At 45.9% G+C, this 24,154-nt stretch overlaps 2 protein-coding genes and 1 long non-coding RNA gene across 6 annotated transcripts in view; 1 reads left to right on the top strand and 2 right to left on the bottom strand.

Moving 5' to 3' along the window:
• The window catches only part of LOC143766913 (uncharacterized), an 84,628-nt gene extending 63,042 nt beyond the window's left edge, over window positions 1-21,586 (bottom strand). Inside the window, exon 1 of one of the 4 annotated variants that reach the window (XM_077254913.1) lies at window positions 21,476-21,586. The gene's annotated coding sequence lies outside the window, so the exon portion shown is untranslated. Of the gene's footprint in view, window positions 1-21,208; window positions 21,453-21,475 lie in introns of those variants that run through there. The other 3 variants (XM_077254914.1, XM_077254911.1, XM_077254915.1) reach the window with 3 other exon arrangements.
• The window catches only part of LOC143766910 (uncharacterized), an 817,195-nt gene that overhangs the window by 573,608 nt on the left and 219,433 nt on the right, over window positions 1-24,154 (bottom strand). The window lies entirely within an intron of this gene.
• LOC143766916 (uncharacterized) lies at window positions 5,125-10,201 on the top strand. Its single transcript, XR_013213665.1, has 3 exons — window positions 5,125-5,240; window positions 9,018-9,110; window positions 9,195-10,201. It is a non-coding gene; the product is annotated as an uncharacterized LOC143766916 (long non-coding RNA).

Raw genomic sequence — 24,154 nt, 5'->3', positions numbered from 1 at the left:
GGTACTATGAGAACATTATACTGTGTGTGGGGGTATGGCGGTACTATGAGAACATTATACTGTGTGTGGGGGTATGGCAGTAGTATGAGAACATTATACTGTGTGTGAGGGGGATGCCAGTCCTGTGGAAACATTATCCTGTGTGTGGGGGTATGGCGCTACTGTGAGAACATTATACTGTGTGTGGGGGTATGGCAGTAGTATGAGAACATTATACTGTGTATGGGGGTATGGCGGTACTATGAGAACATTATACTGTGTGTGGGGGTATGGCGTGTTGTGAACTCTGTTTTCAGGCTCCCTCTTGTGGTCACTGGTGGTATGGTGTGACTTTTGCTTTGGGCTCCCCCTGGTGGCTTTGTTTGTTATCCTGCTGGTCTCTGGCTATGAGCTGGTTCGTTATCCTCTGGGAGGTTCCTATATAGCTTTGTTTCACTTCCACTTGTTGCCGGCTGTCGATGTAATCAGTGCTACTCAGATTCCTTCTGACTACCTTGCTCCCAGTCCATCCAGGACAAGCTAAGTTTTGTTTGCTCATTTTTTGATCAGCAGTGTTTATCATGTTTTCTTGTCCAACTTGCTAAAATGTGATTCCCTCGCTTGCTGGTTGCTCTAGCGGACTGAGTTTCTCCCCACACACCGTTAGTTGGTGCGTGGGTTCTTGAAATCTCAGGATGGATATTTTGTAAGGGTTTTTTATTGATCGCATACACCCCTGCTCTATTTTCTGCTTTCTAGTACTAGTGGGCCTCTTTTGCTGAATCTGATTTTATCCCTATGTATGTGCCTTCTTCTTACTTCACCATTAATATTTGTTGGGGGCTTCTATATCTTTGGGGATTATTTCTCTGGAGGCAAGCGTGGTCTTTCTTTCTCTCTAGGGGTAGCTAGTTCCTCAGGCTGGCTCGAGACATCTAGGAATTTTTTAGGCACGTTCACCGGCTACCTCTAGTTGTGTTGGATAGGTTCAGATTTGCGATCAGTCCAGTTACCATCTCCCTAGAGCTTGTCCTAAGTTTATCCACTTGCTGGTCTATTTGTGATCCTCAGCCACTAAGGATCATAACAATGGCGGTACTATGAGAACATTATACTGTGTGGGGGGGTATGGCGGTACTGTGAGAACATTATACTGTGTGTGGGGGTATGGCGGTACTATGAGAACATTATACTGTGTGTGGGGGAATGGCGGTACTATGAGAACATTATACTGTGTGTGGGGGTATGGTGGTACTGTAGGAACATTATACTGTGTGTGGGGGTATGGCGGTACTATGAGAAGATTATACTGTGCGTGGGGGGTATGGCGGTACTATGAGAACATTATACTGTGTGTGGGGTGTGAGGTACCAAGGGGAGAAGTACGAGAAAACATATGTTTCTCCCCGTTTCATTTCATAAGTCTCCCAGTATTGATTGTGAAGCTGTTTATTTCACTGTAATCCGGTCCTGGTTTCTTTAGTGATCAGCGTGGAAAGGACTGGTGCTTCCCCTCCACACATGCAGTCCAGGTTTTGGTCTCCCGAGTGCTTCAGCTGATAATCAGGAGCTGCTGGGATCTCACTCTCTCATCTGCTGGTCTGGGAGCTGACACAGTAAGGCTTCTTTCACACTAGCGTCGGGCCGAGGTCCCCGACGCTAGCGTTGTCCCCGCCGCACAACAGGGGCAGCGGATGCATTTTTCCAGCGCATCCGCTGCCCCATTGTGAGGTGCGGGGAAGTGCGGGGAGGTGGGGGCGGAGTTCCAGCGGAGTTCCGGCCGCGCATGCGCGGTCGGAAAAAGCGGACCGTCGGGAGCAAAAAACGTTACATGTAACGTTTTTTGCTCCCGACGGTCCGCCACAGCACGGCGCAACCGTCGCAGGACGGTTGCGACGTTTGTCATTGCGTCGCAAATGCGTCGCTAATCTTAGTCAATGCTGAAAAAACGCATCCTGCAAGCACTTTTGCAGGATGCGTTTTTTCGGCAAAACGACGCATTTGCGACGTAATGCAGTTAACGCTAGTGTGAAAGTAGCCTAAGACTGCATGAACTTCTTTATTGTTGTGTAGGTTTATTTTGTAGTTAGAACCTTGTTGTTAGTTAGCGGCCAGACGGCCTTAGACATTTTATTTCATGTTTTGTATGACAAATGTGCACAATAAATATGCCTGGCACATGTCTGTGTGGAACTCACCAGCCTGCTACTGTCCATTGTGACTCCATAGCCACCTGCTTAGGCCAAAGCAAAGATCCCTGCTGAGCTATATTCCCACAGGGGGTATGGCGGTACTGTAGGAACATTATACTGTGTGTGGGGGTATGGCGGTACTGTAGGAACATTATACTGTGTGTGGGGGTATGGCGGTACTGTAGGAACATTATACTGTGTGTGGGGGTATGGCGGTACTGGAGGAACCTTATACTGTGTGTGGGGGTATGGCGGTACTATGAGAACATTATACTGTGTGGGGGGTATGGCGGTACTGTAGGAACATTATACTGTGTGTGGGGGTATGGCGGTACTATGAGAACATTATACTGTGTGTGGTGGTATGACGGTACTATGAGAACATTATACTGTGTGGGGGTATGGCGGTACTATGAGAACATTATACTGTGTGGGGGTATAGTGGTACTGTAGGAACATTATACTGTGTGTGGGGGTATGGCGGTGCTGTAGGAACATAATACAGTGGTGGGGGATGGCGGTACTATGAGAACATTATACTGTGTGTGGGGGTATGGCGGTACTATGAGAACATTATACTGTGTGGGGGTATGGCGGTACTGTGAGAACATTATACTGTGTGTGGGGATATGGCGGTACTATGAGAACATTATACTGTGTGTGGGGGTATGGTGGTACTGTAGGAACATTATACTGTGTGTGGGGGGGTATGGCGGTACTATGAGAACATTATACTGTGTGTGGGGGTATGGCGGTACTGTAGGAACATTATACTGTGTGTGGGGGGGTATGGCGGTACTATGAGAAGATTATACTGTGTGTGTGGGGGTATGGCGGTACTATGAGAACATTATACTGTGTGGGGGGGGTATGGCGGTACTATAAGAACATTATACTGTGTGTGGGGGTATGGCGGTACTGTAGGAACATTATACTGTGTGTGGGGGGGTATGGCGGTACTATGAGAACATTATTCTGTGTGGGGGTATGGCGGTACTATGAGAACATTATACTGTGTGGGGGGGTATGGTGGTACTATGAGAACATTATACTGTGTGTGGGGGTATGGCGGTACTGTGAGAACATTATACTGTGTGTGGGGATATGGCGGTACTATGAGAACATTATACTGTGTGGGGGTATGGCGGTAATATGAGAACATTATACTGTGTGTGGGGGTATGGTGGTACTATGAGAACATTATACTGTGTGTGGGGGTATGGTGGTACTGTAGGAACATTATACTGTGTGTGGGGGGGTATGGCGGTACTATGAGAACATTATACTGTGTGTGGGGGGGTATGGCGGTACTATGAGAAGATTATAGTGTGTGTGTGGGGGTATGGCGGTACTATGAGAACATTATACTGTGTGGGGGGGTATGGCGGTACTATGAGAACATTATACTGTGTGTGGGGGTATGGCGGTACTATGAGAACATTATACTGTGTGTGGGGGTATGGCGGTACTATGAGAACATTATACTGTGTGTGGGGGTATGGCGGTACTATGAGAACATTATACTGTGTATGGGGGTATGGCGGTACTATGAGAACATTATACTGTGTGGGGGGGTATGGTGGTACTATGAGAACATTATACTGTGTGTGGGGGTATGGCGGTACTATGAGAACATTATACTGTGTGGGGGTATGGCGGTACTATGAGAACATTATACTGTGTGTGGGGGTATGGCGGTACTATGAGAACATTATACTGTGTGTGGGGGTATGGCGGTACTATGAGAACATTATACTGTGTATGGGGGTATGGCGGTACTATGAGAACATTATACTGTGTGTGGGGGTATGGCGGTACTATGAGAACATTATACTGTGTGTGGGGGTATGGCGGTACTATGAGAACATTATACTGTGTGTGGGGGTATGGCGGTACTATGAGAACATTATACTGTGTGGGGGTATGGCGGTACTATGAGAACATTATACTGTGTGTGGGGGTATGGCGGTACTATGAGAACATTATACTGTGTGTGGGGGTATGGCGGTACTATGAGAACATTATACTGTGTGGGGGTATGGCGGTACTATGAGAACATTATACTGTGTGGGTGTATGGCGGTACTATGAGAACATTATACTGTGTGTGGGGGTATGGCGGTACTATGAGAACATTATACTGTGTGGGGGTATGGCGGTACTATGAGAACATTATACTGTGTGGGGGTATGGCGGTACTGTGAGAACATTATACTGTGTGTGGGGGTATGGCGGTACTATGAGAACATTATACTGTGTGTGGTGGTATGGCGGTAGTGTGAAAATACCTTTTTTACGAGAGATGCCAGTACTATGAGAACATTATACTGTGAGCGCCATCATATATATTACATAAGGGATGTAATAAGGAGAGTCATAAAAAAGCCTCCTCAGGGCTGTGCTGCATTTGTACAGACTGCTATCTGCCGTCCAGACGGGACCATGTGACACCAATGGGGAGAGGGAGGTTTCCGGAGGGAAGAGTCTAGAGGGTGCACCTGGTCAGGAGACCTTGATGGCGCAGTTACTGAGATTATAAAGGCCGGAGCCCCAAAGGCAGAACAGATTTGGCGCCAACAAAGGAAAGGGGTGCGGGGAAGAATGTGAGGTACCAGCTCATGGTAAAGTGCCCGAGGCAGCTGGGTGTGGGGCAGAACCTGCTTACAGGGCATAATGGGGGCATTACACTGTGTGGGGCCAAGAAAGGGGCCCTGTACTAGGAGAACACTCCGCTCCTCACTTCCTGTCCTCCATAGTTGGCTCGTATGTATCTATTACAGGAAACAACAACGTTATGGTTCTTATAAAGAGTCTCCTCCGTGCAGAAGGGGTTAATGTCCTCGGCTGCGCTCAGTACTGGGGAATCTCCACATACCTCCACCTGCAGAGCCGCACTCCACAGATATGGCTGCTCTGTGCGCACAGGACCTGTGATGAGGTCATGGCCATGTGACCGGAGGGGGCGGCGCCTCTTCCTCCATACAGCAGACAGGAGGAGGCTGTGGATGTCAGGGCGGAGTCCGAGGATATTGTGCAGGATTTGGGGTCATTCTCCATAGTCACAGATCAGGTAGGTGGGAGACTGCCTGGGGAGAAGGGGTGATTCTTGCATGGGGCTGCATGTGCATGCTGGAGGGGGGGTCTGCTGGGGGAAGGGTGACTGCATGCTGGGGGGCTACCTGCAGAATGGGATGATGTCACTTGCGGTGGGGGGTGCAGGGATGTATAGTGCTACGTGTGTGGGGGGCGAACCGGGGAGGGGATGGATGATGACGGAGATCTGAGGGACTGATATTACTTAATTCTGACCAGTGTCCCTTTATGAGGTAATAACTCAGGAACGCTTCAACGTATTCTAGCGATTCTGAGAATGTTTTTTCGTGACATATTGGGCTTCATGTTAGTGGTAAATTTAGGTCGATGATTTCTGAGTTTATTTGTAAAAAAAAATGGAAATTTGGCGAAAATGTTGAAATTTTCACATTTTGAATTTTTATTCTGTTAAACCAGAGAGTTATGTGACACAAAATAGTTAATAAATAACATTTCCCACATGTCTACTTTACATCAGCACAATTTTGGAAACAATTTTTTTTTGCTAGGAAGTTATAAGGGTTAAAATTTGACCAGTGATTTCTCATTTTTACAACAAAATTTACAAAACCATTTTTTTTAGGGACCACCTCACATTTGAAGTCAGTTAGAGGGGTCTGTATGGCAGAAAATACCCAAAAGTGACACCATTCTAAAAACTGCACCCCTCAAGGTGCTCAAAACCACATTCAAGAAGTTTATTAACCCTTCAGGTGTTTCACAGCAGCAGAAGCAACATGGAAGGAAAAAATGAACATTTAACTTTTTAGTCACAAAAATGATCTTTTCGCAACAATTTTTTTATTTAGCCAAGGGTAAAAGGAGAAACTGGACCACGGACGTTGTTGTCCAATTTGTCCTGAGTACGCTGATACCTCATATGTGGGGGTAAACCACTGTTTGGGCGCACGGCAGGGCTCGGAAGGGAAGGAGCGCCATTTGGCTTTTTGAATGGAAAATTAGCTCCAATCATTAGCGGACACCATGTCACGTTTGGAGAGCCCCTGTGTGCCTAAACATTGGAGCTACCCTACATGTGACCCCATTTTGGAAACTAGACCCCCCAAGGAACTTATCTAGATGTGTGATGAGCACTTTGAACCCCCAAGTGCTTCACAGAAGTTTATAACGCAGAGCCGTGAAAATAATAAACGTTTCCTTTCCTCAAAAATATTTTTTTAGCCCAGAATTTTTTATTTTTGCAAGGGTAACAGGAGAAATTTGACCCCAAAAGTTGTTGTCCAGTTTCTCCTGAGTACGCGGATACCCCAAATGTGGGGGTAAACCACTGTTTGGGCACATGCCGGGGCTCGGAAGGGAAGTAGTGACGTTTTGGAATGCAGACTTTGATGGAATGGTCTGCGGGCATCATGTTACGTTTGCAGAGCCCCTGATATGCCTAAACAGTAGAAACCCCCCAAAAGTGACCCCATTTTGGAAACTAGACCCCCCAAGGAACTTATCTAGATGTGTGGTGAGCACGTTCAACCCCCAAGTGCTTCACAGAAGTTTACAACGCAGAGCCGTGGAAATAAAAAATCATTTTTCTTTCCTCAAAAAAGATGTTTTAGCAAGCAATTTTTTATTTTCACAAGGGTAACAGGAGGAATTGGACACCAATATTTGTTGCCCAGTTTGTTGTGAGTACGCTGATACCCCATATGTGGGGGTAAACCACTGTTTGGGCACACGTAAGGGCTCGGAAGGGAAGTAGTGACATTTGAAATGCAGACTTTGATGGAATGGTCTGCGGGCGTCACATTGCATTTGCAGAGCCCCTGATGTGCCTAAACACTAGAAACACCCCACAAGTGACCCCATTTTGGAAACTAGAACCCCCAAGGAACTTATCTAGATGTGTGGTGAGCACTTTCAACCCCCAAGTGCTTCACAGAAGTTTATAACGCAGAGCCGTGAAAATAAAAAATAATTGTTCTTTCCTCAAAAATTATGTTTTAGCAAGTAATTTTTTATTTTTGCAAGGGTAACAGGAGAAATTGGACCCCAACAGTTGTTGCCCAGTTTGTCCTGAGTACGCTGGTACCCCATATGTGGGGGTAAACCACTGTTTGGGCGCACGTTGGGGCTTGGAAGGGAGGGAGCACCATTTGACTTTTTGAACGCAAGATTGGCTGGAATCAATGGTGGCGCCATGTTGCGTTTGGAGACCCCTGATGTGCCTAAACAGTGGAAACCCCTCAATTCTAACTTCAACACTAACCCCAACACACCCCTAATCCTAATCCCAACTGTAGCCATAACCCTAATCACAAACCTAACCCCAACACACCCCTAACCACAACCCTAACCCCAACACACCCGTAACCCTAATTCCAACCCTAACCCTAATCCCAACCCTAACCACAACTGTAACCCCAACACACCCCTAACCCTATCCGTAACCCTAACCACAAGCCTAATCTTAACCCTATTTCCAACCCTAGCCCTAATTCCAACCCTAACTCTAATTCCAACCCTAACCCTAAGGCTATGTGCCCACGTTGCGGATTCGTGTGAGATTTTTCCGCACGATTTTTGAAAAATCTGCAGGTAAAAGGCACTGCGTTTTACCTGCGGATTTACAGCGGATTTCCAGTGTTTTTTTGTGCGGATTTCACCTGCGGATTCCTATTGAGGAACAGGTGTAAAACGCTGCGGAATCCGCACAAAGAATTGACATGCTGCGGAAAATACAATGCAGCGTTTCTGCACGGAATTTTCCGCACCATGGGCACAGCGGATTTGGTTTTCCATAGGTGTACATGGTACTGTAAACCTGATGGAAAACTGCTACGAATTCGCAGCGGCCAATCCGCTGCGGATCCGCAGCCAAATCCGCACTGTGTGCACATGCCATAACCCTAACCTTAACCCTACCCCTAGTTCTAACCCTAGTTCTAACCCTAACCCTAGTGGAAAAAGAAAAAAAAAAATTTCTTTATTTTATTATTGTCCCTACCTATGGGGGTGATAAAGGGGGGGTTTATTTATTATTTTTTTTATTTTGATCGCTGTGATAGGTTCTATCACAGCAATCAAAATGTACTTGTAACAAATCTGCCGGCCGATTCGGCGGGCGCACTGCGCATGCGCCCGCCATTTTGGAAGATGGCGGCGCCCATGGAGAAGACGGATGCACACCGGGAGCCTCGGTAAGTATAAGGGGGTGGAGATCGGGGCACGGGGGGGGGGCGTCGGTGCACGAGGGGGTGGCATAGGAGCACGGGGGGAGCGGGCAGGAGCACGGGGGAGCGGACAGGAGGACGGGGGAGCGGAGCACAAGACGGAGGGGAGCGGAGCACAGATCGGTGGCGTGGGGGGGGGGTCACATAAGTGTTTCCAGCCATGGCCGATGATATTGCAGCATCGGCCATGGCTGGATTGTAATATTTCACCAGTTTTTTAGGTGAAATATTACAAATCGCTCTGATTGGCTGTTGAAAGTGAAACAGCCAATCAGAGCGATCGTAGCCACGGGGGGTGAAGCCACCCCCCCTGGGCTGAAGCACCACTCCCCCTGTCCCTGCAGATCGGGTGAAATTGGAGTTAACCCTTTCACCCGATCTGCAGGGACGCGATCATTCCATGACGCCACATAGGCGTCACAGGTCGGATTGGCACCAACTTTCATGACTCCTACGTGGCGTCAAAGGTCGGGAATCTCTTCTTGATGGTGAGGGGTCGGTCCTGTTTTGTTTTTTTGTTTTAATACATAAAGCGTTTTCTCATTATTATTGGGGACACATGCTGACAGGTTGATGACTGACCTATGACCTCTGGGAGCGAAACAGCTTTACACCAATGTCTCCAGATCCCTGGCTTTATTCTCCCCTCGCACGCTGTGCTGGTCAGTATTAGCCCGGTGGCCACTGGTGTCAGCCACTACTTGTATCCAGTTTTCTGCATGATTTTTTTTTCTGTGTTATTCTAGGTATTGTGACTTTTCCCCATCCTGTGCCCCCCAGAGCAGTGACCTCCCTGCAGATGTCATCTCATCACTGGACTTCTTTTCACTAAGTGGAATGGCGGTGCCCCCGCAATCCATGTGAGGACCCAAAGGGATGACACTGTGGGCGTCTGATAATGTCACATAGATGAGTATAATTACTAAAAAAAAAACAAAAAAAAACCACCCTTTTTCTCGATTTTGCTCTCCCTCTGTCGTCTCCCCCGCTCTCCCTCTGTCGTCTCCCCGCTGGAACCTGTCACCCCCAAAATCGATGGTGAGCTAAGCCCACCAGCATCAGGGGCTTATCTCCAGCATTCTGTATTGCATTCTGTAATGCTGTAGTTAAGCCTCCAATGTATCCTAAAAGATGAGAAAAAGAGGTTATATTATACTCACGCGGGCGGTCCGATCCAAGTCGCGGTCCGGTCCTGGGCCTCCCATCTTGATAGGATGACTTCCTCTTCTTGTCTTCACACTGCGGTGCGCAGGCGCCGGGAAAGGTCAGAGAGGCCTGGGGCCTGCACACTGCAGTACTTTGTGCTGGAGCCGCAGCGTGAAGACACGAAGAGGACGTCATCTGATGAAGATGGGAGGCTCCGGACCGCGATGCCCATCGGACAGGACTGGGACTGTCCCTGGGTGAGTATAATGTAACCTCTTTTTCTCATTTTTTAGGATACATCGGGGGCTTATCTACAGTATTACAGAATGCATTACAGAATGCTGTAGATAAGCCCCTGATGCTGGTGGGCTTAGCTCGCCCTCGATTTTGGGGGTGACAGGTTGCCTTTAAGCACCACAATACAATTTTTGCAGCTAAAGCACAGGGGACTTTGGTACAAAATGTGTTTTTCTTTTTTGTCATTAATCTGTCTTTAATGTTTAATTCATTGTTTTGATTTCTAAAACTCTTTATTATTGATTTGTATGTATGCATACTTATATATTTCTCTTTTTTATTTCTAACTATTTGACTTGTAATAAACTTGACAGCTATGAGTTGAAATTTCATTTCCTTGCGGATTTACATTCTATGGGGAAGAGACAAAAGGTCGGGGGTGCAGCAGCTCGGGTGGTGGTGAGGCGGCAGAATGGTTATTGCAGGCTGTAGGCTTTCCTGAAGAGATGGGTTTTCAGGTTCTGTCTGAAGGATCCAAGGGTGGTGGATAATCGGACGTGTTGAGGCATGGAATTCAAGAGGATGGGGGATATTGGGGAGAAATCTTGGAGGCGGTTGTGTGAGGAATGAATAAGTGTGGAGGAGAGTAGGAGGTCTTGGGAGGATCAGAGATTACGTGAGGGAAGATATTGGGAGATTAGTTCAGAGATATAGGGAGGGAACAGGTTGTGGATGGCTTTGTAGATCAGTGTTAGTAGTTTGAACTGGATTCGTTGGGGAATTGGGAGCCAGTGGAGGGATTTGCAGAGGGGAGGAGAGAGGTGGATTAGCCGGGCAGCAGAGTTGGGGAAAGACTGGAGTGGTGCAAGAGAGTTAGCGGGGAGGCCACAGAGGAGGATGTTGCAGTAGTCGAGGCGAGAGATGATGAGGGCATGCACAAGCGCTTTAGTAGATTGAGGGCAGAGGAAGCGATGGATTCTGGCAATATGTTTGAGTTGGAGGTGGCAAGAGTTTGGATGTGCGGTTTGAAGGACAGGGCAGAGTCGAGAGTTACCGTGAGGCAGCGGATTTCAGGTGTGGGAGAGAACGTGATGCCGTTTACCATATTGGATAGATCGGGTAGGGGGGATACGCGAGATGGAGGAAAGATGATGAGTTTGGTATTGTCTACATTGAGTTTTAGGAAGCGAGAGGTGAAGAAGGAGGATATGGCTGATAGACACTTCGGGATTCTGGACAGCAGAGAGGTGACATCTGGGCGAGAGAGGTAGATCTGAGTGTCATTAGCATACAGGTGATACTGGAAGCCATGGGACTTTGAGTTGTCCTAGGCCAATGGTATAGATGGAAAAAAGTAGGGGCCCCAGGACAGCCTTGAGGGACTCCAACAAAGAGAGGGTGGGATGAGCCAATGAGCCTTTACAGTCTGCTTTGCCAGCGCAACAACCGCAGAGTTGCCCAGATCATACCCCTACTGATTACTGGATGGCCACCCTGCTGGATCCCTGCTGCGAAGACAAAGTACCATTATTCCGTCACTGGAGTGGGATGGCAAAATGTGTGAATACAAGCACATGCTGGTAGGGGCACTACTGACGGCATTTCCACCTGACAGAAGAAACACAAGGCAGAGGAGGAGGAAGTCGCCAACGCAGCTGGGGCACCACCTCGGAAGGGAGGGTTAGCATGGCTAAAATGTGAAAAAAAAATCATCAGCATGCCACAGCATCCTGCACCACCATCTGATACGGTCTATACAACCAGGTGCCAGCGTTATAACAACATGGTGGAAGAGTACATGTCCATGCCACACGTCTGCATGTACAAAGTGATGGGTCTGCCCATTTAACTTTTTGGCTTCCAAACTGGACGCATGGCCTAGGCTTGTACTTTTTGACGTGGAAGTGCCGGCATGCCCTGTGGCAAGTGTAATGTTGGAACATGTGTTTATCACAGCAGGGGATATCACACATGGGCGCATCCACCTGTACAAAGCCAACGTGGACACTCTCGCATTCATTAAAAGAAACTAGGAGTGGAGTCCACAGGACTTTTCTGTACCTTTAGCTGACCAGACAAATGTACCATCTGCACCCAGACATTGTTAGATTTTATTTGCCATTTGTTTTATTTTGGGGCCTTACCAAAAAGGAAGAGAAATAAAATCCACAAAAATAATGTTGGATACCATCAGGCCTGCCTCTTCCACCTACACTGCAATGTCCACCTACTGCTAGTCCACCTACACCACCTCCTCCTCCACTAGGACATCGACTACTGTATCTACATTGTTCTTTTTTTTTTTTTTTTATACTATGTTCTTTTAAATGCTGTCCCTAAAAAAAAATAAAAAATAAAAATTAAGAAACCCCCCCAAAAAAAACTGTTGGATACCTCATCCCCTGCCTCTTCCACCTTCATCGCCACATTCGCCTCAACCTCATCCACCTACTACACCTCCTCCTACATTTGGACCTATGCCTCTTTTATCAAGATTATTATTATTACTTTTTATTCTCTTATTTTAAGTGATCTTACTATCCACATTTGTTTTCAGGGCTATTGTCCTGCTTATCCCCTTTTTGTTCTATTTTTCATCTTTACCGCTTACTACCCCCATTTTACCACGCGAAAGTTCGAGACCACATTGACTGCGAGCTGGTCTCATGATGCTGGGAAGGGCCCAATAAACATTTACCTTTTCAGCCTATTAATCAGTGAACAGCTGTCTGCTTTTTCTTTGCTGGTTATTAAAAAATGGGTGGACTCATCCAAAAAATTAATTGGGGCCCCTCCATTTTTAATAACCAGCTACGGCAAAACAGACAGCTAAGGGCTGATATTAAAAAGCTGTGAAGGTCCATGGATATTGGCCCCTACCAACACTAATAAGACTAGCCCTCAGCCGCACGAGAAATGGAGCATCTATTAGAAGCGCTAATTCTTGAGCATCGACTCAGCTCTTCCTGATTGCATGTGTGCAGTGGCAATTGGGGTAATATATACAGCTCTGGCCAAAATTAAGAAACCACCACATCAAAACCCTGTCATGGGCAGCCCATTCTCCAGACCTGAACCCCATTGGAAACCTATGGAATGTAATCGAGAGGATGATTGTTTCCAATGGGGTTCAGTCACAAGCCATCAAAGAACTGCTTACATTTTTGCGCCAGCAGCAGTGTGAAACATTGCTGGAAAGCATGCCAAGGCGCATGAAAGCTGTGATTAAAAATTATGGTTATTACACAAAATATTAATTTCTGAATAGTGATGGGCGAGCACTAAAATGCTCGGGTGCTCGTTGCTCGGGTCGAGCAAATTGAAATACTCGGGTACTCGGCCAGAACAACAAGCCCTATGGGAGACCTGAGTATTTTTACCGCGATCCCCCCGGGGGTCCTTTTAAGGTCTAAAAACATCTGAAAATGAAGGAAACACTGCTCAAATGACACAGGACATCATGGGGATCGCCCCTGGAAGCATTCGTGACTCCTAGTTCACAGCTTTAATCATTTTTTTTCTGAGATTCATGCCATTTTTCCCGGTGCCACAAAAAACACATTAAAACGAAACCAAAACTGGTTTTGCTGGGAAATATGTCAAGGTCCATCCTTTGTAGGTTAATCACTTGTCTTTAAGGCCAAATATTTAACCCCAGGCCGAAAATTTCCTCTCCCTCTTAGGCTTAGTTCAGACGCAGCATTTTTGAAGCGTTTTTCAACTTCAACTTTAACATTGCTTTCAACCACTACAAATGCAGTCACTGGGAAATGTCATTGTAACATGTAACACCCCTAGCTGGCCATGTGGTGTGTGACACATACACAGACCCATCTTGTTTCATTTACAAAGGAGGGACTCTTAAAGTCACAAAGCCTATTTTTATTGGTGCATCAGGCGGCATTAATCTTCTTAAAGGGCCAATATGAAACAGTGGGTCTCCTAAGCTGTTGTAGCCTATGCTGTGAGTGGATGGGCTGCCAAGAATTACGATGCACCACAATACCCCTGTCATAAGATGTCCAGGGGGGACTCCTGAAAAAGTGTTGCATTGAATTCAAGGCCTGCCCTGCTACCAATTCATATGCACCCCAATAAGCCTTTGAACCCACATAGTGGATGGGCCCATGAAAATCCACTTCACAATATGCATTTTGTACTCCGTATTCGTATTTTTTATGGTATGATGGTTCCCTCTTTGCAGAATTATTTACAGGAGAATTTGGCAATTGTGTTTGCCATGTTTTTAACACTAAGGTTCAGATACGGCTTTAAAAAAGTCTAATCCTAGCAATACAAAGCAATTTCATTGCAAACTACAAAATTCAAGGAATATTAAGATTGAATAGTGTGAGTGCGTACATTTTTGTATATGTTACCAATAACATACAAAAGTTAATGATTATATATAAGGATTACATAAATATACTGATTACGTATATATGAAGATTAACTTCATACAGTCTACTTAGATCATCACCAAGAGGCTTTTAAATATCATCCGTCTGGAATATCCGAGAAGCAACACCAGGACAGAGAACCCCTTTGAGATTACCTACACTGCATGGGCGTCCCCAATTATGCTGGTATCAGCACACTGTACATGTACAGGTACCCCAGTTTTGGCATCTGTCTTAGTCATGTTTCTCTGGTCTTATATAGTGATTTACACTATGGAGTAACTCTAGTTTCACCCAGACCTTCAAGTGGCCAGCTTTCAAGGTTGTATTAAACTGAGATATCATGGAGTCATCAGACGAGTGGCCATAAACCACTAGAAAATAAAAGCCACAAGGATTTAGATCAAACCACCACAGGCAGAGTTTCAGTAAACCTTAATGTTTTACAATGACAAACAGCAAACATATAGAGGCTTTGAACTGTTTCTGAAGTGAGAAAACAAACATTTAAAAAGATTGTGTCACTATGAGCATTGTCTGTCACATCTGTAAATGTTTTACAAGACATGCAGCTATGTGATTGTCTGAATGCATTCGGTGCACAGTATTTAAATCTTGTTTACAAATCGCCATTTGTATATTCGCCATTTGTACATTTGAGGCAGCCAAAGTTATGGCTCAGAAGGAGAGAAACTAATATAGTGGACAAAGAAATATTTGTAATAAACTACTGAGCCAAACTAACATCATTGCATTATCAAATTTATATGAAGTGTATTGTGTCCAATTTGCGCAACCAGGCAACACAAAAAGGAGCTTTTCCAGTGAGCTCTTTAACCCCTTAGTGACAGAGCCAATTTGGTACTTAATGACCGAGCCAATTTTTACAATTCTGACCAGTGTCACTTTATGAGGTTATAACTCTGGAACGCTTTATCGGATCCCGCTGATTCTGAGATTGTTTTTTCGTGACATGTTGTACTTCAAGTTAGTGGTAACATTTCTTCGATATTACTTGCGATTATTTATGAAAAAAATGGAAATATGGCGAAAATTTTTAAAATTTTGCAATTTTCAAACTTTGTATTTTTATGCCCTTAAATCAGAGAGATATGTCACAAAAAATAGTTAATAAATAACATTTCTCACATGTCTACTTTACATCAGCACAATTTTGGAAACAATTTTTTTTTTGTTAGGGAGTTATAAGGGTTAAAAGTTGACCAGCAATTTCTCATTTTTACAACACCATGTTTTTTTTAGGGACCACATCACCTTTGAAGTGATTTTGAGGGGTCTATATGATAGAAAATAACCAAGTGTGACACCATTCTAAAAACTGCACCCCTCAAGCTGCTCAAAACCACATTCAAGAAGTTTATTAACCCTTTACGTACTTCACAGGAACTAAAACAATGTGGAAGAAAAAAATGAACATTTTACTTTTTTTTGCAAACATTTTACTTCAGAACCATTTTTTTTAATTTTCACAAGTGTAAAAACAGAAATTTAACCACAAATTTTGTTGTGCAATTTTTCCTGAGTACGCCGATACCCCATATGTGGAGGTAAACCACTGTTTGGGCGCACCGCAGAGCTTGGAAGTGAAGGAGCACCGTTTGACTGTTTCAATGCAGAATTGGCTGGAATTGAGATCGGACGCCATGTCGCGTTTGGAGAGCCCCTAATGTGCCTAAACAGTGGAAACCCCCCACAAGTGACACCATATTGGAAACTAGACCCCCCAAGGAACTTATCTAGATGTGTGGTGAGCACTTTGAACCCCCAAGTGCTTCACAGAAGTTTATAACGTAGAGCCGTGAAAATAAAAAATCGCATTTGTTTTCACAAAAATGATTTTTTCGCCCACAAATTCTTATTTTCACAAGGGTAACAGGAGAAATTAGACCACAAAAGTTGTTGTGCAATTTCTCCTGAGTACGTCGATACCCCATTTGTGGAGGTAAACCACTGTTTGGGCGCACCGCAGAGCTTGGAAGTGAAGGAGCACCGTTTGACTTTTTCAATGCAGAATTGGCTGGAATTGAGATCGGATGCCATGTCGCGTTTGGAGAGTCCCTGATGTGCCTAAACAGTGGAAACCCCCCACAAGTGATACCATTTTGGAAACTAGACCCCTTAAGGAACTTATCTAGATGTGTGGTGAGCACTTTGAACCCCCAAGTGCTTCACAGAAGTTTATAACGTAGAGCCGTGAAAATAAAAAATCTCATTTTTTCTACAAAAATGATCTTTTTGCCCCCAAATTTTTATTTTCACAAGGGTAACAGGAGAAATTAGACCACAAAAGTTGTTGTGCAATTTCTCCTGAGTACGTCGATACCCCATATATGGGGGTAAACCACTGTTTGGGCGCACCGCAGAGCTTGAAGAGAAGGAGTGTCGTTTTACTTTTTCAATGTAGAATTGGCTGGAATTGAGACCGGACGCCATGTCACGTTTGGAGAGCCGCTGATGTGCCTAAACAGTAGAGACCCCCCACATATGACACCATTTTGGAAACTAGACCCCTTAAGGAACTTATCTAGATGTGTGATGAGCACTTTAAACCCCCAGGTGCTTCACAGAAGTTTATAAACGTAGAGCCGTGAAAATAAAAAATCGCATTTTTTCTACAAAAATGATCTTTTTCCCTCCAAATTTTTATTTTACCAAGGGTAACAGGAGAAAATGGACCCCAGAAGCTGTTGTACAATTTGTCTTGAGTACGCCGACACCCCATATGTGGGGGTAAACCACTGTTTGGGCGCATGGCTGAGCTCGGAAGCAAAGGAGCGCCATTTGACTTTTCAATGCAAAATTGACTGGAATTGAGATCGGACGCCATGTCGCGTTTGGAGAGCCCCTGATGTGCCTAAACAGCAGAAACCCCCCAAAAGTGACCCCATTTTGGAAACTAGACCCCCCATGGAACTTATCTAGATGTGTAGTGAGAACTTTGAATGCCCAAGTGCATCACAGAAGTTTATAATGCAGAGTTGTGAAAATAAAAAATATATATTTTTTAACAATAAAGATTTTTTAGCCCCCAAGTTTTTATTTTCACAAGGGTAACAAGAGAAATTGGACCACAAAAGTTGTTGTCCAATTTGTCCTGAGTATGCTGGTACCCCATATGTGGGGGTAAACCACTGTTTGGGCGCACGGCAGAGCTCGGAAGGGAAGGAGTGCCATTTTGGAATGCAGACTTTGATAGAATTGTCTGCGGGCGTTATGTTGCCTTTGCAGACCCCTAATGTACCTAAACAGTAGAAACCCCCAACAAGTGACCCCATTTTGGAAAATAGACCCCCCAAGGAACTTATCTAGATATGTGGTGAGAACTTTGAATGCCCAAGTGCTTCACAGAAGTTTATAATGCAGAGTAGTGAAAATAAAAAATATTTTTTTTCCCACAAAAAAGATTTTTTTAGCCCCCAAATTTTTATTTTCACAATGGTAACAAGAGAAATTGGACCCCAAAAGTTGTTGTCCAATTTGTCCTGAGTATGCTGGTACCCCATATGTGGGGGTAAACCACTGTTTGGGCGCACGGCAGAGCTCGGAAGGGAAGGAGCGCCATTTTGGAATGCAGACTTTGATAGAATTGTCTGCGGGCGTTATGTTGCGTTTGCAGACCCCTAATGTACCTAAAGAGTAGAAACCCCCAACAAGTGACCCCATTTTGGAAAATAGACCCACCAAGGAACTTATCTAGATATGTGGTGAGAACTTTGCATTATAAACTTCTGTGAAGCACTTGGGCATTCAGAGTAGTGAAAATAAAAAATATTTTTTTTCCCACAAAAAAGATTTTTTTAGCCCCCAAGTTTTTATTTTCACAAGGGTAACAGGAGAAATTGGACCCCAAAAGTTGTTGTCCAATTTATCCCGAGTACGCTGATGCCCCATATGTGGGGGTAAACCACTGTTTGGGCGCACGGCAGAGCTCAGAAGGGAGGGAGTACCATTTGACTTTTTTAGCGCAAAATTGGCTGTCGTGTTTGGAGACCCCCTGATGTACCTAAACAGTGGAAACCCCCCAATTCTAACTCCAACCCTAACCCCAACACAGCCCTAACCCTAATCTCAACCCGATCCATAATCCTAATCACAACCCTAACGATAATCACAACCCTAACCCCAAAACAGCCCTAATCTCAACCCTAACCATAACCCTAATCAAAACCCTAAATCCAACACACCCCTAACCCTAATCCCAACCCTAACCCTAATCCCAACCCTAATCCCAAACGTAACACTAATCCCAACCCTAATCCAAACCCTAACCCTAATCCCAACTCTAACCCTAACTTTAGCCCCAACCCTAACTTTAGCCCCAACCCTAACCATAACTTTAGCCCCCGTCGTCACAAAAAAAGTTCAATGTAACCTTTTTTTTGTACGTCGCGTCCGCCAATTCCGCGGATGCGTGGCCGTAACTCTGCCCCCTCCTCCCCAGGACATAGACTGGGCAGCGGATGCGTTGAAAAACTGCATCCGCTGCCCACGTTGTGCACAATTTTCACAACGTGCGTCGGTACATCGGGCCGACGCATTGCGACCGCCCCGTACCGACGCAAGTGTGAAAGAAGCCTAAGGCTACTTTCACACTAGCGTCGTACTCGGCCCATCGCAGTGTGTCGGGCCGACGTACCGACGCTAGCGTTGTAAGTGCCGCACAACGGGTGCAGCGGATGCTGTTTTTTCAACGCATCCGCTGCCCCATTGTGAGGTGCGGGGAGGCGGGGGCGGAGTTCCGGCCACGCATGCGCGGTCGGAAATGGCGGACACGTCGCACAAAAAAGTTACATGTAGTTTTTTTTGTGTCGACGGTCCGCCGAAGCACGACGCATCCGTCGCACGACGGATGCGACATGTGGCAATCCGTCGCAATGCGTCGCTAATGCAAGCCAATGGAGAAAAAACGCATCCTGCAAGCACTTTTGCAGGATGCGTTTTTTCTCCAACGACGCATTGCGACGGAAGCCAAAAAACGCTAGTGTGAAAGTAGCCTAACCCTAACCCTAGCCCTAACCCTAAATTTAGCCCCAACCCTAACCCTAACCCTAACCCTAACTCTAACCCTAACTCTAACCCTAACTCTAACCCTAACCCTAATTTTAGCCCCAACTTGTCTTCTCCTGCCGGCCGGCAGATGGCAGCAGATGGCGGGCGCACTGCGCATGCGCCCGCCATGATGAAAAAGCCGGCTGGCAGGAGAAGACAGAAGAGGACCCAGGGACCCCGGGTGAGTATGTTAGGGTCCCCGAATCCCCCTATTTCTCTGTCCTCTGATGTGCGATCACATCAGAGGACAGAGAAATAACTGATCGCTTTTTTTTTTTTTTTTTTTTTGCGGTCGCCGGTAAACTGTTAATTACCGGCGATCGCAAAGCAGGGGTCGGTGCAAACCGACCCCGATCATGTTCTTTGGGGTCTCGGCTACCCCCGGCAGCCGAGACCCCAAAGAACATCCGGGTGCCGGGCGGCGGGCGCACTGCGCGTGCGCCCGCCATTTTTTCCCGGAAAAAAGATGGCGGCGCCCATGGGGAGACACGAGGAGCACCGGGGGAGGTAGGTAAGTATTGGGGGGCCATGGGGGACCACATTTCTCTGTCCTCCGATGTGCGATCACATCGGAGGACAGAGAAATTAAACGGCAAATCGCGTTTTGTTTTTTTTTTGTTGCGACCGCCGGTAAACGGTTAATTACCGGCGATCGCAACTCGGGGGTCGGTAAAAACCCCCCGAATCATGTTCTCTGGGGTCTCGGCTACCCTCGGCAACCGAGACCCCAGAGAAAATCCGACTCTGGGGGGCGCTATTCACTTTTTCCACAGCGCCGTTAATTAACGGCGCTGTGGATTAAGTACCCTTAGCGGCCGCCGTTAAAAGGCGTATCGGCGGTCGTTAAGGGGTTAAGGTACACAAATGTGAAAGTGTTTGCCATCAAGGATGTGGTTTCACCAATGGGGGTACCTTTTTTAAAATATACTATTGCCATCACAGCCACCCATGCCCAAACTTTACGCGCCTATAACAATACAAATCATGTTCACCCGGGTCATGTCGTCGGAGATAAGGAAGAGACATTGCAGGAGACAGAGTTAAGAATTAGGGCCAATGTAGTGGTGTGGGCCTCTGAGACTTGTAATGCAGTGCATGATCTGCCAAACAATTCCCCAATGGGGGTACATTTTTTTAAAAGTACACTAGTGCCATCGCCTGCCCCTAGCCCAAATATCAACGGCCTATAACAGTACTGAGCACGTTTACCCAGGTGATCTAATGGCAGGAACATTTTAGATTGCAGGAGACCGAGTTAAGAAGTCGGCCCAATGGAATGTCATGATATCACGTATATGATGGATTACAGGGTTTTCAAACAACAAAAATCATGTAATTTAACCCAAAACAATCTTTATTATTAAAAGGAAAGGCAAACAAATGCCACCACAAAGTGACCAAAACAAAACCAAAACGTGTTACACCCAGTTAAAATCTATGGGATATAACTAGCAATCCCTGAACAAGGTCCTAAATGATACCTGCCTGCCAGCGGAGGTTGACACCCTAGGGGGGAGCGTATTGGCGCCCCCGCTCCAACGATGACTGACCCTAGGGGCCCTATTAAACCCTACAACCACTGGTGAAACCCACTGCCCATGGGCTAAAGGACCACTATATCTAGACAAGCAAATACTGTCCTAGGGAGAGCTAGCACCCAAAGAAATATAAAAACAATCTGAGCACAACAGGACCAGACCAGTGTATTAGATGGAAGATATCAGCAGATATTGGTCCCTATTTATGATGGCTGATTAATAAACACACACCCCTACCATAACAGGGGTTAAATAACACCCCAGTACCTCAGGCCCTTCAAATCCAGGGTTACCTGCAATTATCAGACTGATACTCTAGTACATAAGTAACATGTGCATATATATCTGCATAGTCCGGATACCACATACCACATATATCATGGTCGATGGAACCGAAGAGAAAACCATGAAAGGCATCCAAAGCAGACTTAATATACATGTACACAGTATTGGTGTTTAGCAGTCACCATGCCCATGAAAGCCATTGATACTCATCTGCATACAGCTAGACTTCCTACACAGTCTGTCCTTAAATGTTAGCGCCTCAACGCGTTTCGCCTGCCTAGGCTCATCAGGAGGCTCGATATATTGATGTGTCCCCAGAAAATGGCTCAATGCCCGCCGATATCCACCTACTTTTATGTCTCCCGCTTGTTGTGCCGTATCCGGGCTCCTCCCCTCCACTTCCTACCATGTGTTAGCGTCATAGCACACGCCAACCTCCCGAGCGCATGTGCGGGCTGGAACGCAGAACAGCCCGTCCACTCAATACCTAGTCATCACGGGCGTGCGAGCGCTTCCGGTTCAACCAGAGATTACTTCCTGTTTAGGTAATCCTGACGCGCTCGCCGTAAGTGTGTGTATGTCGGGTTGCTTAGCAACCACATGAATACCAATTCTACACTGAAAACGGCGCCTGCTTACTTATGTGACTGCACACTACGGGTAACTTCGGAGAGGCTAGAGCAGAATAACACAGAGTACACTGAGCCAAAAACTATACATCATATGTCACTTAGAGGGGTGGGAATATTTATATGGCACGCAGTACCTAACCTCTTATCCCGTCTACCCACAAATCGAGGACTATCCATCAGTAAACTCTGCTTAGTAAAAGTTCTATTTGACATTTATGTCACAATATTGTGTGAACCCTACTCTGTGTATCTGCTTACATGGTGCCAATCGGCAAATGCGGGGGAGAACATAAAGAAGGAAAAATCAATATCTAAAGATAAATTATATAAATATATGTAATTTCTGAAAGCTAAGAAATTTACCAACCATTTAGCATAGTTCAGTCGCGGGGGATTCTGTAATCGTCTTTTTCAGTCCAAACGAAACGAAAGGAAGAGAGATCTCCCACAGTATACCGTATAGTTATAGAAAACATGCGTATGACAACTGCTCATTAAGCCCAAGAGGCTCCCGGGACTCCATTCTAAATATCCATTCACATTCGCGACGGAGGATTGATCTATCGATGTTACCCCCCCTGGGGTTTACCCTGACAACTTCCATAACGGTGAACCTGACTCCTGTTATATCATCACTATGGTGGGAACGCATATGTCTAGCCAGTGGGGTATCCCGGTTATTTCTAATATCTCCCATATGCTCCCCCACTCTTCTCCTGAACTCCCTCTTTGTCTTGCCAACATAATCTTTTGGACAAGAGCAGGAGGCCACATATACTACACCCGTAGTCTTACAGTTTGAAAATTCTCTATGATAGAAGGTTTTCCCTGTGGCGGAGCTATGGAATCGTTTGCCGGGTTTCATCCATTTACAGAGACTACAGTCACCGCATTTAAAGAACCCGCAAGGTCTCCTATCTAGCCATGTGCCCCTCATGCTGGGTCTCTGGTATTGGCTGTGTACTAGCAAATCCCTAATTGATCTGCCCTTCCTGAATGTAATGTTAGGGCGTTCACCAATCATCTCTTTCAGATCAGGGTCAAATTTAAGGACGTCCCAATGCTTTGTAAAAATCTGTCTATGCTAAATGATTGGTAAATTTCTTAGCTTTCAGAAATTACATATATTTATATAATTTATCTTAGATATTGATTTTTCCTTCTTTATGTTCTCCCCCGCATTTGCCGATTGGCACCATATAAGCAGATACACAGAGTAGGGTTCACACAATATTGTGACATAAATGTCAAATAGAACTTTTACTAAGCAGAGTTTACTGATGGATAGTCCTCGATTTGTGGGTAGACGGGATAAGAGGTTAGGTACTGCGTGCCATATAAATATTCCCACCCCTCTAAGTGACATATGATGTATAGTTTTTGGCTCAGTGTACTCTGTGTTATTCTGCTCTAGCCTCTCCAAAGTTACCCGTAGTGTGCAGTCATATAAGTAAGCAGGCGCCGTTTTCAGTGTAGAATTGGTATTCATGTGGTTGCTAAGCAACCCGACATACACACACTTACGGACTCGCACGCCCGTGGTGACTAGGTATTGAGTGGACGGGCTGTTCTGCGTTCCAGTCCGCACATGCGCTCGGGAGGTTGGCGTGTGCTATGACGCTAACACATGGTAGGAAGTGGAGGGGAGGTGTTATGGGCCTGGTGGTTAGGTGCACCCGGAATGACCTGATAGTTAAACACAAAATCGGGACGAGCTCTGGGGAAATGGGAACTCTGCTGACCGCAAACCCTACTCCTATCAACACAACTAGAAATAGCCGTGGAGCGTGCCTGACTCTGCCTAGACGCCTCTTCACAGCCTAAGAGCTAACTACCCCTCACTTGCCTCAGAGAAATTTCCCCAAAGGTAAAAGCAGCCCCCCACAAGTATTGACTGTGAGATAAGAGGAAATCACAAACACAGGATGAAATAGGTTTTAGCAAAGAGAGGCCAGTCTAACTAAACAGATTGAGGATAGAAAAGGGATCTTTGCGGTCAACACAAAAAGCTACAAAAACCACGCAGAGTGTGCAAAAAATACCCCCGCACCGACTCACGATGCGGTGGTGCCACTCTGCACCCCCAGAGCTTCCAGCTAGCCAGGTAGTTTCATAATAGCAAGCTGGACTAGAACTTAGCAAGAAAAACCATATGTAACAAATGAACCAGCAGGAACTTAGCTTGTGCTGGAGTAGACAGGTCCTCAGAAAGATCCAGGAGAGATCTGAACCAGTACTAGAACATTGACAGCTGGCATGGAGTAACGATCTGAGTGGAGTTAGAGAATCCAGCCTAGCCCTAAACGAGGGCAGCTGGAGAAGGAATCTCAGAACCAGCAACTCCACTCACAGCCACCAGAGGGAGTCCACGGACAGAACTCACTGAAGTACCATTCAT

The sequence above is a fragment of the Ranitomeya variabilis genome, chromosome 4 (genome assembly GCF_051348905.1).
Source record: "Ranitomeya variabilis isolate aRanVar5 chromosome 4, aRanVar5.hap1, whole genome shotgun sequence".
Taxonomy (NCBI): domain Eukaryota; kingdom Metazoa; phylum Chordata; class Amphibia; order Anura; family Dendrobatidae; genus Ranitomeya; species Ranitomeya variabilis.
This window is presented reverse-complemented; position numbering and strand designations above follow the sequence as displayed.